The sequence below is a fragment of the Podarcis pityusensis genome, assembly GCF_964106645.2.
Source record: "Podarcis pityusensis genome assembly, chromosome: 16".
Lineage (NCBI taxonomy): Eukaryota > Metazoa > Chordata > Lepidosauria > Squamata > Lacertidae > Podarcis > Podarcis pityusensis.
This window is the reverse complement of record NC_138041.1, coordinates 22,826,624-22,832,706: the sequence shown is the minus strand read 5'-3', so window position 1 is coordinate 22,832,706 and position 6,083 is coordinate 22,826,624. Positions and strand designations below refer to the sequence as shown.

The window sequence follows — 6,083 nt, the reverse complement described above, 5'->3', positions numbered from 1 at the left end:
TTTATGGACCTAATAGGTATCTAAAGCCATTTGCACATAACAAATAGGAGCCTACACAACACAAAACACTGTTGCTGTATGTAGGTTTTAATTTATTTGTTTTTTATCTTATATTTTGGGAAAGTACATCCAGTTTTTTTCCCTTTAAATTTTTTGGGGGCCCCCAAGAGAGTGGGGCCCTAAGCTTTAGCTTATACGTAAATCCAGCACTGGTTTTCACAGACATACCCAGCCTGTGCGCAAAGCAGATGCCCCCACCACTAAGCTATAGTCCTTTCCTTAAAAGTAAGATTCTAGTCCTCATGGTCCTGTAAAAAAGAGAGCTGGTTTTCAATAGGAACCTATCGAACCAAACCATTGGTCCACCTAGCTCAGTACTGTTTGTACTGACCGGCAGCAATGGCTCTCCAGGGATTCAGGTGAGGGACAGCCCTGCCTGGAGATGCTGGGGAGTGAACATGGGACCTTCTGCATGCAAGATAGGTGCTCTGGCACTAAGCTACGGACCATCCATTAGGTAAAGGTAAAGGGACCCCTGACCATTAGGTCCAGTTGTGACCGACTCTGGGGTTATGGCGCTCATCTCGCTTTATTGGCCAAGGGAGCCCGGCATACAGCTTCCAGGTCATTTTGCCTGCATGACTAAGCCGCTTCTGGCGAAGCAGAGCAGCGCACGGAAACGTCGTTTACCTTCCCACCGGAGCGGTACCTATTTATCTACTTGCACTTTGAGGTGCTTTGGAACTGCTAGGTTGGCAGGAGCAGGGACCGAGCAACGGGAGCTCACTCAGTCGCGGGATTCGAACCACCGACCTTCTGATCGGCAAGTCCTAGGCTCTGTGGTTTAACCCACAGCGCCACCCGCGTCCCAGACCTTCCATTAAGGCAGAGTAAAAGGTGAGGCAAAAGATTCCTGGAGTACAGGGTATTGGACTAGATGGACCCTTGTAGTCCCTTGCAACTACAGTTCAATGATTGAATGAAGCTGGGAATCACCAATTTAAACCATGAGACCCTCTGTAACCACAAAACACACATCCTTTCACTCTGGATATGTTTTACAGTATTCCTCAGTACGTCTTAGGTCTGTATTCCATATTTCCTTGGCAATTGCAACACTTTATTATGCTTAAGCCTTCTTTCCTTTCCTTTTTTCTGGAACCTGTCTGTTGGGATTGAAATTCCATTTAAAAATATATATTTGCAAATAATTGGCAACGGGTTGGTGTGACGATGGTGGTTGTTTTTTACTTTTCAGCTATTCCCTGGAAAAGGGAAATCCAGATTAAGTTGTGGAGGGGAGGGATTTGTGGACTGGCGTATTACTGATGCTGCCAACATCATGTAGAAGCTGCAAAAATCTTGCATCCACAAGAGTGCAATAAACATGCCTCTAGAAGCACCCTCCTTGCTCTCTTTCCCTCGAATGAAAACGCTGAGCATGGAAAAAGTCGCCTCTCCCAAGTGTGGAAAATTTCAGCCCCGTGGCCAAATTTTGTGGAAAGTTACAGGCAGCTTTGACGACTGCTCAGTTATAAAGAGACCTGTTGTGCAACTGCCTGGCTACTAAGTTTTATTTCTGGTAAATCCAGGTTGTAGGATATGCTTTATCTCCAGCATTCAAAAAGTCAAGAACTGCAGCTGTCTTTCCGCTTAATCCTCAACACACCGCTATGTATCTATGTCATAAAGTTATAACACTGCCTTTGGCAACCTGGTGCCCTCCAGGTGGCTTGCACTACAATTCACATCAGCCCAAGTGCTGGCAATTCTCCCCACCTCCTTCCCCCTTTGCACAGAAAGGGCAAGAGAGGTCCTCAGAGCAAAGCAGCTGGGAAATTCTGTTTAAATGCACACACACACACACACACACACACACAAACATCAAAGAATCGTGTGTTACGGAAAAATCTAGGTGCGAGGCTGCTCAGTCACCCAGTTCGTCGGGCAGAGCCCGCGGTTCCCTGTGGAATAAAGGAAGGAGTCCAGACACCAACCGGAGCAAATAGCTGTAGACCAAAGTTTATTGCGCAACAGGTTCAAAGAGGAATTTTGAACCCCGAGGATGGGGTGACAAGGACTTTTAAAACTTTCCCACCATATCCCAGAATACAGTTCGTACAGCATCATTGATACATCACTGACATGTCACAAAAGGGGAGGGGTAAACAGGGGTTACACTAGTTTAACCTTGGCAAACATGTCCAGACAAGTCCTTGGTACAAGATTAGCATAAGCAGATATGTCAGGGCAAGACCCAGGTATAAGATTAGCATAGGAAAACACCTCTGAAGTCCCACCACCCAAAGTACAATAGAACTTCCTTTGCATGTCTGGACCCTTTGGCAAGTCTGGTGATGGGACCAGGCTTTCCTTGGCCAACAACCAGCTCAGCAATTGTCACCTCTGAGCACTTCCTGGGGTAGGAGGTTTGCTCAGCTTAACAGACACTTGCCAGACTGTATTTGAACAGGGAGGTGTAAGCCCCTACAGTCCAAAGACAGTTGGAAAGCTTTCCCCATTTCCTTCCTCCTTGCAGAGAAATATTTGAGGTCAATTTGGGAGAGTCAAAATGGCTTCAGGATTGCTCTCCTGTACTATTTCAGACACGTGGTTTAAATACTTATGTATGTGTTTGCCTTGTACATTTATGAATATTTATTCTGTATTTGAGACCTTAGAATTCTTATAACAGTGGTATGGAGGGTTCTGTTCTGTTCTGTTTCTATTATATATTTTGTGTTATTATCTTGTATTTTTATGCTGTGAACTGCCCCGAGATCTGTGGATGAAGGACGGTGTAATATTTATTTATTCAATCAATCAATCAATCAATCAATCAATCAATCAATAATCAAGGACCCCTTGGGCTTTCCTCAGAGCAAGACAGGAGCAAGTCAAAGCCTCATGAGATTGGCGGATGATGGCCAGCAGCAGCAGAGCAAGGGGATCAAGCAGCAGGAGAGCTATGGGGGGAGCCATTTACCACATACACCCCATATATGCCATCTGCCTAAGGCAATTAACTCAGCTTGATGGGAGTTGGAACCATAGAATCAAAGTCTTTTCAAAGGGAGGGACCATGAGCGTCATCTAGTCCAACCCCTTGCAATGCAGGAATCTTTTGTGCAACACAAGACTTGAACCCATGACTGAGACTAAGAGTCCTGCGTTCCACCAACTGAACTATGTGTCCAACAACATTTGGAGGGCGACAGATTCCCCCCTGCCCCGTAATCCTTGCAACAAAGCACAGGGTATTCTATAATTTGCAGTCAGCTCCTGCTGGACTGGGACGCGGGTGGCGCTGTGGGTAAAACCTCAGTGCTTAGGACTTGCTGATCGTAAGGTCGGCGGTTCGAATCCCCGCGGCGGGGTGAGCTCCCGTCGTTCGGTCCCAGCTCCTGCCCACCTAGCAGTTCGAAAGCACCCCTAAGTGCAAGTAGATAAATAGGTAACCGCTTTATAGCGGGAAGGTAAACGGCGTTTCCGTGTGCAGTGCTAGTTCTGGCTCGCCAGCTGCAGCTTCGTCACGCTGGCCACGTGACCCGGAAGTGTCTTCGGACGGCGCCGGCTCCCTGCCTCTTGAGCAAGATGAGCGCGCAACCCTAGAGTCGGTCACGACTGGCCCGTACGGGCAGGGGTACCTTTACCTTTTACCTGCTGGACTGAAGGCTGCAAACTGCATGCACAGTTGTCTTAATAATTATTGCTATAGATTTGGAGGAGACCCCCCCCAACCTCCAAGTGTCCATATTTTCCTGGGACAGTCCTGGATTTACAGAGGCCGACCCAGTTTCTGATTTGATCCTGGAATGTCCCGCTTTTCCTTAGGACGTCCCTATTTTCATTGGAGAAATATTGGAGCGCATGGTTTTATGAGACCCCTGAGCCGATAATATAAGTAACTATACAACCTTTAGAAGATATCTGAAGGCAGCAATGTATAGGGAAGTTTTAAAATGTTTGTTGTGGCTGGGGCAGCTCAGTCAGATGGGTGGAATATACAGTACATAATAAAATTGTTGTTGTTGTTGTTGTATAGGACGTCCATATTTTTATCAGAGAAATGTTGGAGGGTATGCTAAACCCTAGAAATTAATGCTAGGATTTTGATTATTTGGGGTGTGAAGGGAGAAATGCAAGCTGCAGAGGAATTCCTGGGCTAGCCTATGAAAAAAGGACCTGGCTAAGCTAGGGCCATCAAGAAACAATACAGGGCCATTGAGGACCATTGGCAATGCGAGAGTCCCTGCTTGCCCTGAAGTGTGAACAGAGACTGGGGGGTTGGAAGGCTGCCTGGATAACAGGGTGTGAGGTGACAGGAAAAGAGAGTTTTTAGCATAGCTGTCAAGTGTCCCTTATTTGAAGGGACAGTCCCTTATTCCAGCGCCATGTCCCGCTGCTGTCCCTTATTGATAGATGTCCCTTAAATGTCCCTTAAATGATGTCCCTTAAATTTCAAAGGAAGCAGCTCCTCTCCCTCCCTCCCTGCCGGCCAGGGAGGAGGGAGGCTCCAACTGTGTTGCTTGGCTGCGTTGCTCACCCAATAAGGAGTCTAAGAACGACTGGGGGGTGGAGCTTGCATGCCTTGTGTGCGGCTAGTTAATGCAAGCTGAGGGGTTTTTTCAATGCTGGACGCCATTTTGTTGCACGTGCTGCTGCAAACTTTGCAGTGCAAAGCCAGGCCGGGGAGCCATCTTAAGTTGAGGCTGCATAGGCCTTGTGGTGCATGTGATTCAGATTCTATTCAGTTGAACCTCTGGTTACAAAGTTGGTTGGACAGTGTTCTCGAAGCTACCAGCATGAGTTTGACCAGACTGCAGGAGGACAGGAAGACTGGAGTGCTTGGAACAGGTGAGGCTGCAGGTCCCTTATTTTGGCTGCTGGTCCCTTATTTTCAAATCTGTAAGTTGACAGCTATGGTTTTTAGCAAGGTGTTCTGCAGGGAAGAAGAAAGGAGAAGACAGACTGGGATCCATCTTGGGCAGGCTGGCCGCTTGCTGCCTGGGAGAAAGGCCTCGGACTCCAGGGCTGTACTGAGGTTCAAGCCCCTCTTGAAATAACCATGTTGCAAGATCTGGACTCCCTCCATGCGGCCCAGCCGTGTAAATGGGTGAATAAACCATATTTCTTCAAGCTGTGACCGTCTCCGCTGTGTCTCAATCCTCCGAAGGAACACAGACCCTGGGTGAGGGCCTGGAACCCCCTGAGATCTTGCTATTGCTCAGCAGAGAGTGGGTTGGCACCTAAGTTTTGTAACTTTATTATCATCATTATTAAAGGCACTCTCACTCACCGGGAGATCTATGCCTTCCACCTAGAGGGGTTCAGGCAAACCTGGGGACTTCAGGTCAGACCTGGAGATCTGGCAACCCTTCCTTTGTTTGCATGGATAAAGGACAGAGGAGCATGTGAATTCGTATGGAAACTACTCTAGTGTGCAAAGGACGAATTTACATCCAGTGCTGTGCCCACTCTTGCCTCCAGCTCCACCTGCCATGTGGCCCCTGGAAGGCTCTCCAGAAGGAAAGGTGGCCCCCAGTCTGAAAAATATCCCCTATCCTTATTTTGCCATTTTCTCCTGAACAGACTTCTTTTTCCTAATCCCTGCCACTCATTAATCATCTGGAGCCAGGGGGTTAAGCCAAAGTGGGTTACTTATTGATTTTGCACCTTTGTGTCGCCTTATCCCCTTGTCTATGATCAACCAGTTGCATTCTGACTGATGCCACCACCAGAACATAATTCATGCCCCTTAAGGAAGCAATTTCCAGAGGGGTCACCACATTAGACCTCTGCAGCAAAAGCAACCCTCCAAAAGCCTTGGGATTTCCTTGAAGACGGACACTTTTATTATAGCATAAGCTCTCCTGGACTCGACAACCTGGTCTGCTCCCATTCATTGGGCACCCCCTGAGTTTCCAGTGCTGAGGTTTTAATCTGTGTTCACATGGATAGCTCAGTTGGTTAGAGAATGGTTCTGACAACACCAAGGTTGCAAGTTTGATCCCCATATGGGATATTTGCATTGCAGGGGGTTGGACTGGACCAGGGGTAGGCAACCTAAGGCCCGTGGGCCG

At 47.7% G+C, this 6,083-nt stretch overlaps 1 long non-coding RNA gene across 1 annotated transcript; it reads right to left on the bottom strand.

Moving 5' to 3' along the window:
- Positions 1-2,006: 2,006 nt before the first annotated feature.
- On the bottom strand, positions 2,007-5,288 carry LOC308465248. The gene is made up of 2 exons (XR_013980385.1): positions 3,661-5,288; positions 2,007-3,282 (listed from the first exon to the last, which is right to left on the bottom strand). It is a non-coding gene; the product is annotated as an uncharacterized lncRNA (long non-coding RNA).
- Positions 5,289-6,083: the final 795 nt, after the last annotated feature.